Consider the following 17,340-nt stretch of genomic DNA (forward strand, 5'->3'; position numbering starts at 1 on the left):
GAAGAGGTTGTGGTTGTAGGAGGTGTACGTTTGGTGACTTTGGGTGAAGGTGCATGCGCTGGAGGCTGTCGTGAGGTGGATGGCTGTTGGGTGGGTGTGTGCCTGCATTTGTGTACCTTGGGAGGTGGTGTCACAGACACACTGGGAGAGGACACAGGGGACGTGTGAATGGTAGAGGGGGTGGTGACTGCACGTGAGCGGGGTGTGGTGGTGTGTGTGCTGGTGATGGAAGTAGTGGCTGTAGATGTAGTGCATGCAAGTGTGGGTGGAGACGAGACTGGGAGGGAGGAGAGAGATGAGGAGGAGGGGGACACAGTGGAGGCAGTGGATGTTGGTGTGTCTCCATGTGTCTGCATGTGTGTGATGCTTGCGTGAGTGCCTGTGGGATGTGTGGTGCTTATGCTTGCCTGAGCTTCCTTTGTGTGTTGAGGTGTGTGCATGCTGGTCTGATGGTGTGCTTGGGGTAGGCACAGGGGTGTGGGTCTGTGTGGAGGAAGTTGGAGGGGGGAGACAGGGACAATAGCTGCCGTCAGTGCTGAGGCCAGAGTCTGAAAAGCTTGATGAAGGGCTGCCTGACCAGAATGAATGCCCTCCAGGAATGCATTTGTTTGTTGCAACTGCCTCTCTACACCCTGGATGGCATTCAAAATGGTAGACTGTCCAACAGTGAGGGACCTGAGGAGGTAAATGGCCTCCTCACTGAGGGCAGCAGGGGTGACTGGGGCAGGGCCTGAGGTGCCTGGGGCGAAGGTGATGCCCACCCTCCTGGGTGAGAGGGCAGGGGGCAAAGGCTGAGGGGCTGCTGGAAGGGCGGTGCTGGTAGGGGGGGTGGTGGCTGTACCTGTGGATGTGGGGGGCACAGATGTGGCCGCCACCACAAGGGAGCTCCCATCAGAGGACTAGTCCGTATCACTGGTGACAGCTCCTGTCCCCGCCGTGGAGCTCCCCTCGCCTTCCGTCCCACTGGTGAATTCAGACTCCATAGTGTCGCCCTCCAGGGCCATGTGGAATGCAGCTCCCTCCTGCTCCGGTGCCACTGCTCCTCCGCCTGATGATGCTAATGCACACAAGAACAGGGAGATCACAAAAAGGGGGGGGACGACAGAAGAAAGACATGTTGAGTGCATGCATTACCGCTAATGTTATGGGACACGACAGACACAGAAGCCCCCTGCACTACGCTTTGCACTTGGGGTCCACTGTTCAATCCCTGGGACATGGCCTACAAGGCTATGGCCGACATCTGCACACATGGATGTCACAGGAGCCTGACTAGGTGTAGTTGGCACTGTACACAGGTGGGGTGGGGTGCCACAGGGTCTGCCAGAAGAAAGGGACCTAACTAGCACACTCGCCCTGGCCTAGGGAAACCCACAGCCCACCTCCCCCACCCAGACACCTCCACTGTGCACTGAATCAGCTGAATGAGAGTGTACTCACCCCCTTGTGGCTGCTGTGATGCCCTCAAGCGCCCATCCAACTCCGGGTACGCCACGCCAGGATCCTGAACATCATTGTGGTCATGGTGCGACAGGCACCCCTCCCACGTTGGGAGGCCATCCCCAGCTGGGCCTCCGCCGTCTTCTTGCTCCAGCGGCGAATGTCCTCCCATCTGCTACAGCAGTGGGTGCTCCGTCTGTGATAGACCCCCAGGGTCCGGACGTCCTTGGCGATGGCATGCCAGATGTCCTTCCTCTGGTGGTCGCTGACCTACATGAATTGTACAGGGGAAAAAGAAAAGTTATTACCAACTGCACCGTCACAGTCATTGGCCCCCATCCCTACCCTTGCCATGTGGCACATGCACTCACCGTCGTTTCATGCACGCCTCAATCTCCCCCCCATCTTTCATCCACCCCACTCCACACAGGCATAGCCCATACAGCATGCTCCCAGTGTACTTACCTGTTTGTCTGGAGGACCGTAGAGTAGCGTGTACTAGGGGAAGGCCCCCATCCATGAGTTTCTCCAACTCCTCCGTGGTGAAGGCGGGGGCCCTTTCCCCAGATGCATGAGCCATTGTCTCTTCCAGACTGAGGTCACAGCAGCACTTGCAGTGTAGGTTCTCTCCTGTCGATGATCAAGTCTCGAGTGATTGAACATGGCGATCACATCCGCGGCGGTGCGTACCGTCACCGCCGGCGTACATCGTCATTGGTTCCTGGGACCCATAGGGTCCAATGTTAACCAATGCAGAATTGCGCAGAGGTCTTCGACCGCCTACCGCGACGGTGTACAACGCCAGCGCAGTTACCTCATATCCCATTGTCCCACTTTAGAGGTCAGGGAGCCGCCATTTCAGGGGCCCACATGGCTTAATTTTTAACTGCGTCACACATACCTAGGCCTTGCCTCAACACTCATACACGCAAATTTCAGATTATGAATCGTGTTCTGTGTAAGCTGTGGGTACGTACCTCTGAGTTGATTGACTCTGTGCTCGCTGTTGTCCTTCATAGGCACCGTCCGCTGGGACATGTGAGGAGATGGCGGCATCCTCCGGTGTACAGACCGCTGATGGACCTTTCGACAATGGAGGAAAGACATGTGATCATCACCTACAGGCTTGACCGTGCCACAATCCTGGAGCTGTGTGCCCAGTTGGAGCCAGACCTGATGTCAGCTATCCGCCATCCCACAGGAATACCCGCTCTAGTGCAGGTGCTGTCAGTACTCCATTTCCTTGCAAGTGGGTCATTTCAAACAACAGTGGCCATAGCATCAGGGATGTCCCAGCCTATGTTTTCCAGCGTGTTGTCCAGAGTGTTGTCTGCCCTGCTGAAACACATGCGGAGCTACATTGTTTTCCCTCAGGTGGAGGATTTGCCTATAGTGAAAGGTGATTTCTATGCCCTGGGAAATATACCCAACATCATAGGTGCCATTGATGGGACACATGTGGCTTTGGTACCCCCCGCAGGAGTGAACAGGTGTATAGAAACCAGAAGAGTTATCATTCGATGAATGTGCAGATGGTGTGTTTGGCAGACCAGTACATCTCCCATGTGAATGCCAAATTCCCTGGCTCAGTGCATGACATTTACATCCTGCGGAATAGCAGCATCCCTTATGTGATGGGTCAACTCCAGAGGCACTGTGTGTGGCTATTAGGTGAGCACCTGGAAGCAAGTCAGTGGGAATGGTTGTCTGGGTCTGGGAATATCCCTACAGGTTAGTATGTGTCTAACAGTTGTGCCTCGCCATTTGCAGGTGACTCTGGTTACCCCAACCTGTCATGGCTACTGACCCCAGTGAGGAATCCCAGGACAAGGGAAGAGGAACGCTACAGTGTGGCCCATGGGCAAACTGGGAGGATTATAGAGCGGACCTTCGGCCTCCTGAAGGCCAGGTTCAGGTGCCTCCATATGACAGGAGGATCCCTATTCTACTCACCAAAGAAGGTGTGCCAGATCATCGTGGCCTGCTGCTTTCCGACGACAGGTGCCTTTTCTGCAGGAGGATGGTCCAGATGGAGGTTTTGTGGTAGCTGTGGAGCCTGTGGACAGTGAAGACGAGGAAGCAGAAGAAGAGGACATCGACAACAGGAACTCGGTGATCCTGCAATACTTCCAGTGAGACACAGGTAAGAATACAAACCTGCCAACTACATGTATTTAAACACTACTACCTCTCTACTGTCTGTAGTTTTCACCCAGTGTATGGTCACTGATTTGTCACTTTCCCTTACGATTTCACAGATGTGGGTCCCACTGTGTGACATCTGCTTTGTTTCCTCATGGACTAGAGCTGTGTGACATAGGTATGTTGACATTACAATTGAAAGAGCATTTTGTTACTGTAATTGCTAATACACTATTTCGAAATCACAGACAGACTCCAGATTGTTTTGTGCTTTAAGGGTGTTTATTTAAGTGCTCAATATTGGAGGGTGCTGTAAAATGGTGAGGGGTGATGTTGGAGGAATGTCCATGGCAGAGTCCAGTCTATTAGTCTCACAGGTGCATTGCCCAAATGGGCATAGTAAGTGGAGCTGGGGCAGTTTGAGGATGGACAGGGTGACAAGGTGGGACAAAAGGATGACATTCAGGGTGGTCTCATTTCTGGCGGGGGTCTTGGCATTGTGGATCTCAGGGACCGTTTGCGGGGTGGTTCTCCCACTGCAGGGAGTGTGGTGCTGGTGTGATGGTCCTGTGGCGGTGCCTCCTGTCCACTAGCACCGGCGTTGGTGGTGTGCAGTTCTTCGTCCAGGCTAGCGTCAGGGGCCCCTTGTTGTGCCACAGTGTCCCTCCTGGTGTTGAGGACTTCCTTCAGCACCCCTACGATGGTGCCCAGGGTGGAATTGATGGATCTGAGTTCTTCCCTGAAGCCCAAATACTGTTCCTCCTGCAGCCGCTGGGTCTCCTGAAACTTGTCCAGTACCGTTGCCATCTGCTCCTGGGAATGGTGGTAGGCTCCCATGATGTTGGAGAGGGCATCGTGGAGAGTGGGTTCCCTCGGCCTGTCCTCCCCCTGTCGCACAGCAGCCCTCCCAGTTCCCATGTGTTCCTGGGCCTCTGTCCCCTGGACTGTGTGCCCACTGCCACTGCCCCCAGGTCCCTGTTGTTGTTGGGGTTGTGGGTTAGCCTGGGTTCCCTGTAGTGGTGGACACACTGCTGATTGACGTGTCCTGGGGACAGAGGTATGGGCCCGCTGGGTGGATGCTGTGCTGGTGTTTCCAGAGGGGGGAAGCTCTGTAGTGGCCTGTGCCACTGTGACGGGAACCGACTGTCCCGAAGTCCCAGATGGGCCGGGCTGGTCATCTAGATCTGGTTGATCAGAGCTACTGTCATCACTGTGGGCCTCTTCTGTTGGTGGTGTAGACATGTGTGGACCCTCCTGTCCGGTGACGTTGGGTAGGGGTCCTGCAGGGGTATAAAAGGATGTTTATTGCATCTGTGTGTGCCATGGTGTGCAATGGGTGGGTGACCGTGTACCCCAGTGCTTGCATTCATGTGTGGGACCTTGTGTGATGGTGGTTTAGGGGGGTGTATGGGTATGTGCAGTGGCCATGCTTTGGTGATGTGTGTCCATGCTTTGTTGTTGCATGCAGGGCTTGGTGTTGGGATGTGTGGTTTGTGATATTGGGATATTTTGTGAGGAGTTGGAGTGATGGGGGTGTGGGCGAGGGTGGGGGTATGTGATGGCATGCAGGTAAGGTGGTGCATATAGTAGTAAAGCATTGCCATACCAGAGTCCATTCCTCCATCTACTACTGCGAGGCCCTCAGGATGCAGAATCACCAAGACTTGCTCCTCCCATGTTGTTAGTTGTGGGGGAGGAGGTGGGGGTCCGCCGCCAGTCCGCTGAACCGCAAGGTGGTGTCTTGATACCACGGAACGCACCTTTCCCCGTAGGTCTTTCCACCTCTTCCTGATGTCATCCTCATTTCTTGGGTGCTGTCCCACTGCATTGACCATGTCCATGATTCTGCACCATAGCTCCATCTTCCTAGCAATGGAGGTGTGCTGCACCTGTGATCCGAATAGCTGTGGCTCTACCCGGACCATTTCCTCCACCATGACCCTGAGCTCCTCCTCAGAGAACCTGGGGTGTTTTTGCCGTGCCATGGGGTGGTGTGGGTGATGTGTGGGGTGGTGTGTGTAGTGATAAGTGGGGTGAGATTTAGTGGTGTGTTGTGTGAGGTGCGTGGAAGTTATGTGGGTGATGGTATTGTGTGCCTGTGGATGCTTGGTAGTAGTTTGTAGTGTCTCTCTATGGCCTTCTTTCAGTATTTTGGTCGTAGGGGTTTGTGGGTGATATGGGTGTGTGTTTTATATTGTAATGGGTGTGTGGGAGTGGTGTGTGTATGTGTATCAGGTGTGTGTATTTTGATTTGTCCAATGTGGCTGTGTTTTGTAAGAGTGTGTATTTTGAGCGCGGCTGTGTGTACCGCCAATGGAATACTGCGGTTGAAAGACTGCCGCGTGGATTCGTGGGTCGTGATAGTGTGGGCGTATTTCTGGTGGCGTGACGGTGGAGGATTTGTTTTCACCAGTTTATCACTGACCTTTGATGTGGCGGACTTGTGTGGGTGTCTCAATTTTGGTGGATTCCGAGCAGTGGGTCATAATGACCGTGGTGGAATTCCGCTGCCGTGGCGGTGTGTTGGCGGTCTTCTGCATGGCGGTAAGCAGCTTTTGCCGCCAGTATTGTAATGAGGGCCTATATAGTTTTATCAGGAAAGCTGCAAGTTAGTGGAAAGGTTTTTGGACATTTCTTGGAAATTTAGGGGCATATTTATACGCGGTTTTGCAGCAAAAAATTTAGAGACGGCTATTGTCATTCCACAGCACCAGCTGGAATAAAAGAAATATTAAAGGAATGGGGAAAGTCGGTGCTAAACTTGGATTAGTGTCTTACAAGAAGAGGCTAGCTGGGTGGGTGTGGTGGTAGGAAAGGAGGGGGTTGTGCATCAAAAAATAACGATAGCATGGTTGGAGGCAAAAAGTAGGTGCACGCATGCAAAAAATGGTGCAAACTCCTATATTTTGTCGCTAGACATGTCTAACATCAAAATATAAATATGGAGTTAGGTTTGCGCCGAATGTGCATAAGAAAAAATGAAGCAAATTCAGGGCAGAGTATAAGCATGCCACCTTACTGTGTGTAGATGATAGTATGCTATCAAATCATGGTTTAGTAATATATTTTTTCAAAGTGAGTGTTTAAACAAACTGAGAAACACTCCTGCTCTGATGGCAATGCTATTAGTAAACTAAAACCAAGTCATGGGTCATGTGTCCCCTATATGTGGGATAGATTCTTGTGATACATGCAGCAATGTTTAGTCTACTTCATCAAACAAAATAGGTTTTTTGTAATGCAGAAATGCTGAGCTCACATATTTGAATATGCAGTCATATGTGAGAATGAAGAAAAAGGTGACTCTGTGAGCTATTTGCCTAGGATCTTACAATTTCAGACCCGTTTATGAGTCATGTACATTACAGTTAGGTTGAGTGGATTATTCAGGTTTCTGAACCTGAGGTTTAGTAAAATTTTTATGATATTTCAAGGCCAGAGGCCCAATGGATCTGCACCTTTCTTACCGGAAGAACACAGTCAACATGCCATCCTACTCCTCAGGGTTCTTTGCTCAGCACAGAACTCTTCAACATCTACATGACACCGCTGCAGACATCATCTGTGCTCACAATATTTACGTATTCACCTACGCTGAGGACACACAACTGATATTGTCCCTCTAAGACAAAACATCCAACTCCAAGAACAACTTCAACTCACGCATGACTGAAATAGCTACCTGGATGACGTCCAACTGCCTAAAACTAAGCAAAGACAAGACCAACCTGGTGATTTCGAAAAGATGCCTCACTGTGGGTTACAGACCTCAGACCCACTCCCATCCCTAGAACACAATCAAGAAAGCTTGGAGTCATCATCAACCGCAAGCTGGACAAGTCCACTCAGGTCAACTTTGTTGCCATGGCCTGCTTCAAAACCTTGAGGACGATGAAAAAGATCTTCAAGTAGCTACCAAACAACACCAGAAAAACCATCACTCTAGCTCTTAACATCAGTGTGGATTGTGGAAACACACTTTAGGAGGGAATCACCAACCAACTCACAAAAATACTCTAGACCATTCAAAAAGCAATAGCCATACTGATCCTCAACCTAACACTTCAGGCCTAGTCACCCCACTCTTAAAGGAATCACACTGGCTCCTAATACATAGGCATGTACAGTTCAAGTTTCTCACCCACAAATATAAAGCAATACACAAAACAGGCCCAGCCTACTTGAACAGCAGTGTACAGTTCTATCAACTGTCAGGCACTACTGCTCAGTCTCACTCTCACTTGCATACCTGCCATCCATTTGCAAAACCAAATCAGGCAGTTGCGTTTTCTCATACATTGTTCCTAAAACATGGAACAGCCTACCCCACCACATTAGAGCCTCCTGAATCTCTTCTTGAATTCTGATAGAAGCTGAAGACCTAGCTCTACAAATCAGACCCCTCTCAGTCAGCCCAATACACCTGCACAGTATCAAGATACCACCATCAGTGATAATGCACTATAAAAAACTACATAGCATAACATGTAATATTAACATTTTGCACAAATTATATTCTCTATTGTTTTTGTAAGCTGTAATAAACTTTACTTTTTTCCCTATATTAAAGCGTAGGGAGCTCTCCGCCCTGATGGCAGAGATCTCTATTTACAAATGAAAAGTTACAAGCAGTAACTTTACACTTCTCCCTACAACCGAGGGGTAGGGACATGTAAGTCTACACTTTGGAGCAATTTTACACTCACAAGTGCTGAATAGCCTAAAATAATAAAGTTACTTAAAATAATAAGAAGAAATGTACACATATAAATTTACTTAAGTGCAAGTTTACTTTTGTGAAGGGAACCAAATGTGTTTCTCATTTAGTCATTTGGTAATGGTGGGTATTTCTTGACTGCCATTGGCGAAGGAAATGTATTTTGTATAATTCAGTGAATTGGGGTTGTCATGTGATTTTGTGAGAGGATGGTCTTTCAGGACTGAAACCCATCTTGTTTTCTTTCTTTCTTTTTCACATTCATTAATCTTAATCTGAATTAGTTTGACCCCATAATGTGCTTTTGGGACTTTTCCATTAGTGACCTGAGAATTTATAAACCATATATATGTGTTCGTATGTTCCTGCACCATGTACCAGTTTTTAGAGGCAGTGTGAACTGTGAGTTCAAAAGAACCTTTCCAACAAAACATGATCTCCTTATTCTAAACTGCGTTGATGGACTCTAAACTACTGCTTCCATTCACTGAAATCAAACTTTAGAGCTAACTAATCAGAAATATTCCTCTTGTTCTATTGTGTTAGTCCTGCCAGCCTTAGGGTGTTTTTTCCCCAAACCTTTTGCCTGCTTTCCTCCAATTTTGCTGAATTTTTTTTTGTTGACCTTGGGACTCTGTGCACCTTACCACTGCTATCTAGCACTAAAGTGCTTCAGCTCTCTACCTAAACATGGTTTAATTGGTATATACCTAATTGATATATTGAATTTACTTATAAGTCCCATGTAGAGTGGTATACCATAAATCCAAGGCTATAAATTAAATGCTACCAATGGGACTGCAGCACTTATTGTGCCACCACTTAAGTACTCCTCCAAAACCTGTCTCAGGCCTGCCATTGCAACCAGAATGCAGTGTCACACTACCACATTGACTAGGCATTTAAACCCCTTGCAAACCCTTAAACCCTTCTTTTATTACATATAAGTCACCCGTAAATTAGGTGCTGGGTAGCCCATAGAGTAGGGTGCTGTGTAATTGAAAGGCATGACATATAGGTTTAAGTTTGACATGTCCTGGCAGTGAAAAACTCTCAAATTATTTTTTCACTACTGTGAGGCCTACCCAACTCGTAGGATAACTTTGGGATTCCTTATTACATTTAATAAGCTGTAATTCCTGATTTAGAAGAAGTAGACCTGTCATGTTTAGTACCCTGGTTTGCGCTTTATGCTTTTAAACACTACATGTCAGTTTCATATCCTAAGTTCTACTTACTGGATTTTTGTCATTGTGGTCTTGTTTTATTCATTACATTTAGTTCTACTCTTCTAACCAAGTATGATATCTTTTTTGTGTGGTGGTTTCACTGTTTTGTCATTTAAAGCATGACACAAATACCTAAACATTGTCTCTTAATTCAAGCCTGACTACTCAGTGCCAAGGGGGGAGAGTACAGGTTAATTTAGGTTGTGCTTGCAACTTACCCTCACTAGGATTGTGGTTCCTGCTTGGATAGGGTGCACACCTCTGTCAACCAGAAACCTAATTTCTAACAGTAAGACTCATCAGTTCTAGGTCATCTAAAATTGCAGCGCTGCCCTGCAGATTACGACCTCGTTCATCACCAGGCCTTTCATGACGGTTTCAGTGCCATAAAAAGGCAAGCAGAGAACAGGTGCAGGGGGCCACATGGGGGGCCCTGCACTGCCAATGCACTTGGCATGGGCAGTGCTGTGCAAACGGTGAACATTGTGAGGGTGCTGGTGCACCTGGCAGGTGACAGCATTGCCACTGGTTCAATTTTAAGCCAGAGACAATTCTGCCACCTGTTTCCTGCTAGGCTGGTGGGTGGAAATCTCGTTTTCCGTCCATCAGTCTAGCGGAAAACACCTAATAGGCCAAGTGGGGTAATTGGCACCATGGCAGCAGCCATCCTGTCTGGAGTTTGGCAGACAGGCTATCCGGTCTGCCAAACTCTTAATTAGGCCCTTTGTCTTGGAAGCATTTTGCAAGTTCATTACATGGATTCACTCTTGGGGTAGGCAAAGAATTATCCATTTTTAAAATGGTCAGAGACTTAACAATATGGAAGAGTTCCGTTGGTGCTATGGCTGCTTTCCTCATTGCTGTTTCATAATAAGAAGCCTGTGCCTTTTTGATTTCCAGGTGGTAATGTTTGATAGCAATCCAGTAGGCAGGTTTACGATTTACTTCATCATTTTTACTCCATTTATTTCAAGGAATTTACATCCTTTTTTAAGGCGACCTAATGGGACGCCACCACTGGGAAGATTGTTTTTTTACCCTCTTTATCTGAGTAACCGGATTTTTATGTCAACTGAAGTACTAATCTACTCTTCTACTAGGGACTTAGCTACCTCTGAATGTTTCCCAATCTCCGGTTTAGAAGAGGCAAGGAAATTCAACAGTGTGGAGGTGTACAATTTCAACCATCTTCGTTCCATACTTGTGGTTCTCTTGTGGTTTCGAGTAGGGGGCCTACCCTCCACAGTGAACAGAATCAAAGTTTGATCTGTCCAGGCCATAGGGCACAGTTCCTCACTCTTAATGTTGGTGTCATTACTAAACAAAGGATCTTTTACATGAGTGCATCCTCTTACTCTCTGAGTGAGTTGGAGGCTACCAAAGCCGTTAATGATGTTAAAAACTGAAGAGTTCTGAGCTTCATCAAAGTGCACATGGAGGTCACCTAAAATGGTGCAGTTTGTTTTCCCCAGAGTCAAACTGGATACAATCTCAAGTAGGTTTTCTGTGAACTTTAAATATGTACCTGGGGTTCAATATACTAAATGTCCTAGAAAGAATCTTTGGGAGACAAATAAATGGTGAAATACACGTTATCACACACTGGAAAGTCCATAGAAGTATGTGTGCATTTATACGAGCCTTTTAAATGATTTCAATTCCCCTACTACTTTTAAGAACCCAGCCCTCCCTACATATATAACAGCCAAGTGTAAGTGCTTGAATGATATCTGGTGTGGAACTATCTTGTAACCGTGTTTCTGTTAGGAACTTAGGCCATCATTATGACCCTGGCAGTCTACAGACCACCAGGGTCACGGTGCCAGTCGGACCGCTGCCAATGTGATGGTCCGGCAGCCACATTATGACCATGGCGTTACCGCTACAATCAGACCACCTGCTCTGCCACTTTTCATTGGGATGTGGTGCTGGTGGTCCCAATCCACCAGGACAGGTCTACAAGGAGCACTGCCCTGGGGATTATGACCACCCTCTCTGCCAGATGTTACATGGTGGTTTCCCGGCCATGTAAAGGCTGGCAGAGACGGGGTACAGGTGGCCCCATGGGGGCCCCTGCACTGCCCATGCACTTGGCATGGACAGTGCAGGGGCCCCCATGAACAGTCCCATTGCGCTTTTCACTGTCTGCTTTGCTGAGAATGAAAAGCGCGAGAGGTGCTGGTGCACCCGATGCACCGCAACATTGCCGCCGGCTCAATTAGATGCCGGCATCAATGTTGTGGGCTATTTCCCTTTGGACCAGTGGACGGAAACTCTTGTTGACCTAGCGGGAAACTTTTAATAGGGGTCATGGGAAGGAGACTGCACTGGCGGACTCTTTACCACGGGACTTCGACGGAAGGCCTTTCCATCTGCCAAGTCATAATGGGGGGCATAGTGTCTAAATCTTTACCCTCTTTCATGGTGTATATTTCAAACTTGTGTTGGGCAGGGATCTACAATCAATATGTGCAACCTTCCATATTTTTAGCTCTGGCATTTTAAATCTAGGTTTATTAAGAAGACCACCTGGTGTAATCTTTAAAAACCAATCAGCATATCAATAAAAATGGTAGTATATATCAGAATAAAACACAGCAGAAATGCGGAAACAGCGCTAAACTCACCAGTGTTTAAGGATCATCACACGTAAGTTCACTTCTTAGTAATAATAGTGGGTGCGACCAGGATAGTGGCTGGAAAAAGGGGAATGCTTACCACTAAATGATAGGGGGTTAGGGAGGAGTAAGGAGAGGATTATGGAGGGGCAGGTGCCCATCCATAAGAGGGTAACCCCACTGCTATTCACAAAGTATACTTCTAATTTACTAGAACCAAATGGTTCTAAAATATTAGTAAATATACTCAAACCTAGACATGCCCAGAATGACACATGGTGAACCACTTGTACTGCAAAACACTTAGATAGACTATAATTAGGGCTGTCCGTTTTATGGTATTTTTTTTTTTTTTACATTTCCGTATGTACCACCCATTTTTATTTTATCCATATTTATTTTGTGTTTAGTGGAAAAAACTAAGCTGCAATGGGTATAGTTCTATGTTCATTTACTTATGTTTGAATGTCCAATCAATTTCAGGTATGTACACTACAATACTGTCACCTGGGTTCATTTACATTGTAGAACAGCTTGAACAGCTGTACTGGTGAACTTATTTACATTTTTTAAGTTCCCTACCTGCCAGTCTGCAGAGCTTTTGACCTACCATGCATTATTGACAGTTTTCTGTCTGTAATGATCTGTACAAATCAGTAAAACAGCAAAACTGGGAGGCTTAAAAATAATGAAAGCAAAGGCTTATGGTAGAACCCTTATAGAAAACAATGCTAATGGAAATTATGTGTATTTCAATGTTTGAAAACAATATTTAAATGTAATATAAAGTTAAAAATTACATATAAATAAAAATATGATATGATACATGTTTTAATAATGTTTTACAGTTAAAAAGAAGTGTATTTTAATTTGTATAATAAATTAACTACATTTAAATTAATTCTATGAACAAATTGTTAACCGCTTGGGTGCCGGGGATGAGCTGGGAATGCCCTCGGCCACGGTTGCTGTGTGCCGAGGACGAGCCCATCTCGTCCTGCACCCGGCCCACACCCCCCTCAGGGATGGAAGGAGAATAGCTTCCCTTTTCACCCCGACCCCCCAAACCTCCCACATCCACCCTCATCAGAGGTCACCTCCCGCAGCGCTCGAAGCATGCGTCCAGAGTGATGCCAAAGAGAAATGCTAAGCATTTCTCTTCCTCTCGGAAGGAGGGGTAAGGCAGAGACATCGAAAGAAAGGAGAAGCTTTTTCTTTCTTTTGATGTCATTCTGAGCATTTCTGCTGCCTGGTCGCATCAGCAGGGAGTTTGTTATTTTTTTATTTGCATATCAAGGGGAGTGACCCCTTGGGCAAGGGTTGCTCCCCTGTGGGGCATTTAATTATTAGGCCTTTATTGCCCCCCCGGGGGCAGATCGGCCTATATTGATTAGGCCGATCTGCCCCCAGCGGGGGCAGAAAGCAATAGACAAGAGGGATTTTTTTTTTTTGGTTTGGTTTTGTTTCATAAGGGGAGCGACCCCTTAGGCAACGGTCACTCCCCAGGGGGCAATCATTTTATTAGGCCTGTTCTGTACCCCCTGGTGGCAGATTGGCCTATATTGATTAGGCCGATCTGCACCCGGGAGGAAGAAACCACTAGACACCAGGGATTATTTGTTTAAATGAAATTGGCATAAAGGGGAGCAACCCCTGTGGCAAGGGTCGCTCCCGAGGGGCAATTTATTTATTAGGCCTTTTCTTCTCCCCCGGGGGCAGATCAGCCTATTTTTCTTAGGCCAATCTGCCCCCAATGGGGGCAGAAACCACTTGACACCAGGGATTTTTTTTTTGCGCCAATTTCACAACAGGGGAGCGACCCCCTAGGCAAGGGTCGTTCCCCTTAGGGGCAAATTTATTTTAGAACATTTCTGTCCCCCTTGGGGGCAGATCGGCCTATTTTTGTAAGGCTCATCTGCAGAAACCCCACCAGACAAAGAGGGTGGGGTATGGCAATACCCCTACCCCAAATAAATGGGCACAAAGTTGTTCTGTCCACCGGTGGTCAGATGGGGCAATTACCCCGATCCACTCCCGGGGGGGCAGAAAGACTACTAGATGCCAGGGAATTACAAAAAAATTGAAAATAGTGGGCCGGTGGCTACAAACCAGTATGGGCATGGTTATGCCCACACACCAACTGAAGGCAGTAAGAATCTTCCAGCTCTCCCATGCACACTAAACCATGATATCCCATGGCAAGCAAGATGACATTTGATTATTTTGGGTTTTAGTTTTACATTTGGGCCATGAGAGCTTGGTTAACTCTCAAAATCGTCCCACTTGGAATGGTGAGGGCTGCACTTTTTGTACTTTGGGATGCTGCCATGTAGAAACATCCACAAGACCTAGACACATCTGAAAACTAAACATCTGGGTGAGTCCAGGGTAGTGTGCTTCACATGCACCCTCACCATTTTCTTACCCACAATGCCCTGCAAACCTCCAATTTTGCTGGAAATCACACATTTTCCCCACATTTTTGTGATGAAGCCATCCGTAATCTGAAGGGATACCCAAAATTCCTACCACCAAGCATTGTCGCATCTATAGCGATAAAAATGTTGCCCCACTTGTCAGCCTAAAAATATTTTTTTTAAACTGCCCTTTTGGATCTACTTCGGTTCCCGCCTAATTTTGACATGTTTTTGTCTCTTCCCTGTCACAGGCACTTGGCCAACCTACACAAGTGAGCTATCATTTTCACCGGGGGACTGAGGGGAATGTTGGGTGGTAGGCAATTTGTCCTGGGGCAGTGATCCCGCACTGGAATGTGGGAAAAATATGTTTTTTTTTGCTAAATTTGAGCTTTGCTGAGGATTCTGGGTACGAAAACACTGGAGGATCCATGCAGGTCACACCTCCCTGGATTCCCTCGGGCATCTAGTTTTCAGAAATGTTTTGGTTTGGTAGGTTTCCCTATATGGCTGCTGAGCCCAGGACCAAAAACGCAGGTGCCCCCGCAAATACAGGTAGTTTTGTATTTGATAATTTTGATGTGTCCAGATAGTGTTTTGGGGCATTTTCTTTTGCGGACACTAGGCCTACCCACACATGTGGCCCCACAAGCCACCCCATCTTGGAATCCCCTAGGTGTCTAGTTTAAAAAAATGCACAGGTTTGGTAGATTTCTCTAGGTGCCAGCTGAGCTACAGACCAGAATCCACAGCTAGGCACTTTGCAAAAAATAGCTCTGTTTTCTTTGGGAAATTATGATGGGTCCATGTTGTATTTTGGGGTATTTCCTTATGCGGGTACTAGGCCTACCCACACAAGTGAGGTACCATTTCTATCAAGAGACTTGGGGGAACACTGGGTGGAAGGAAATGTCTGGCTCCTCTCAGATTCCAGCACTTTCTGTCATAGAAATGTGAGGAAAAAGCGTTTATTTGGCTAAATTTTGAGGTTTGCAAAAGGTTCTGGGTAACAGAACCTTGTGAGAGCCCCAAAAGTCACCCCATCTTTGAGTTCCCTAGGTGTCTAGTTTTCAAAAATGCACAGGTTTGGTATGTTTCCCTAGGTGCTGGCTGAGCTACAGGCCAAAATCCACAGCTAGGCACTTAGCAAAAACAGCTCTGTTTTCTTTGGGAAAATGTGATGTGTCCACGTTGTATTCTGGGGCCTTTCCTGTAACAGACACTAGGCCTATCAACACAAATGAGGTACCATTTTTATGGGGAGTATTGGGGGAATGCTGGGTGGAAGGACATTTGTGGCTCCTCTCAGATGCCAGAACTTTCCATCCCCAAAATGTGATGAAAATGTGTTTTTTAGCTATATTTTGAGGTTTGCAAAGTATTCTGGGTAACAGACCCTGGTGAAAGCCCCACAAGTCACCCCATCCTGGATTCCCCTGGTGTCTAGTTTTCGAAAATGCACAGGTTTGGTAGGTTTTCCTGGGTTCCGGCTGAGCTAGAGGACAAAATCCACAGATATGGCACTTTCCAAAAAACATGTCTGTTTTCAGTGTAAAAATGTGATGTGTCGATGTTGCGTTTCCTGTCTGGGCATTAGGCCTACCCACGCAAATGAGGTACCATTTTTATCGGGAGACTTGAGGGAACACAGAATAGCAAAACATGTGTTACTGCCCCTTGTCTTTCTGTACATTTTTCCTTCCAAATGTAAGATACTGTGGCCCTCATTACAACCCTGGCGGTCGGTGTTAAAGTAGCGGTAATACGCCAACAGGCCGGAGGTAAAAACAATGAAATCATGACTGTTGGAAAATGGGTTATTGGTAAGGGCAGGTAGGTACCTACACTTAGCAATAGGCCACCAACCTCCACTTAGGTCCAGTTAGGTCTCAGTAAATTAAACCCAGCTCATCCCTTGGTAGCTTGGCAACGAGCAACAAGGCTTAACTTAGGAGACAGTGTAAAGCATTCAGATATCACAAAACAGTAATTAAATAAAACACAGGAAACAGTTTAAAAATCCAAGACCAATTTATAAAAGTAGATTATATTTTTATCTTTAAAATGACACAAACACGAATAAAATCGGATAAGGGGAACCGGAGATCTGAATTTTTAAAGAATTAATGCTTTCTAGCGCATAGAAGCAACTAGCGCTCAAAGGGATAAAAAAAGGTCACATTGGAACGAAACAAAGTCCAGAGTTCAGGCCATCCATGAGGTAACACTCTCACACTTACTTTCAGAAGTGTTTGATTCAGGAAAGTGGTCCACAGCACCAGCCAACGGTTCAGAGGCTCTGGTGTGCCTCTTGGAGTCTGGGACTACAACTCCCACAATGCACCTCCTCAACTTATGGAGTTGCTCCAAACTTCTGGATCTTCTCCCAGAGGTCCTTTTTGTGTCCTTGAAGTGTCCACAACCTGATCCAAGGTTCCAGAAGCTCTGAGTTGCTCCTTGGGAGTTTGGACTACAATTCCCAGAATGCACCTGGGCAGAATCCTCAAATGGCCACTGGACCCTGGGTGAAGGTGCATGGGCCGGAGGCTGTTGTGAAGTGGATGGCTGTTGGGTGGGTGTGTGCCTGCACTTGTGTACTTTGGGAGGAGGGCTCACAGACACACTGGGAGAGGACACAGGGGATGTGTGCATGGTAGTGGGGGTGCTGAGTGCACATGAGTGGTGTGTGGTGATGGGCGTGCTGGTGATGGGGGTAGTGGATGAAGATGTAGTGCATGCAGGTATGAATGGAGACAAGACAGGGAGGGAGGAGGAAG

General features: G+C 47.1%; 1 protein-coding gene across 2 annotated transcripts in view; it reads left to right on the forward strand.

The window, feature by feature from the left end:
- The window catches only part of SNTG2 (syntrophin gamma 2), a 2,000,310-nt gene that overhangs the window by 449,028 nt on the left and 1,533,942 nt on the right, over positions 1-17,340 (forward strand). The window lies entirely within an intron of this gene.

Source organism: Pleurodeles waltl, chromosome 5 (genome assembly GCF_031143425.1).
Source record: "Pleurodeles waltl isolate 20211129_DDA chromosome 5, aPleWal1.hap1.20221129, whole genome shotgun sequence".
Classification (NCBI taxonomy): Eukaryota; Metazoa; Chordata; class Amphibia; order Caudata; family Salamandridae; genus Pleurodeles; species Pleurodeles waltl.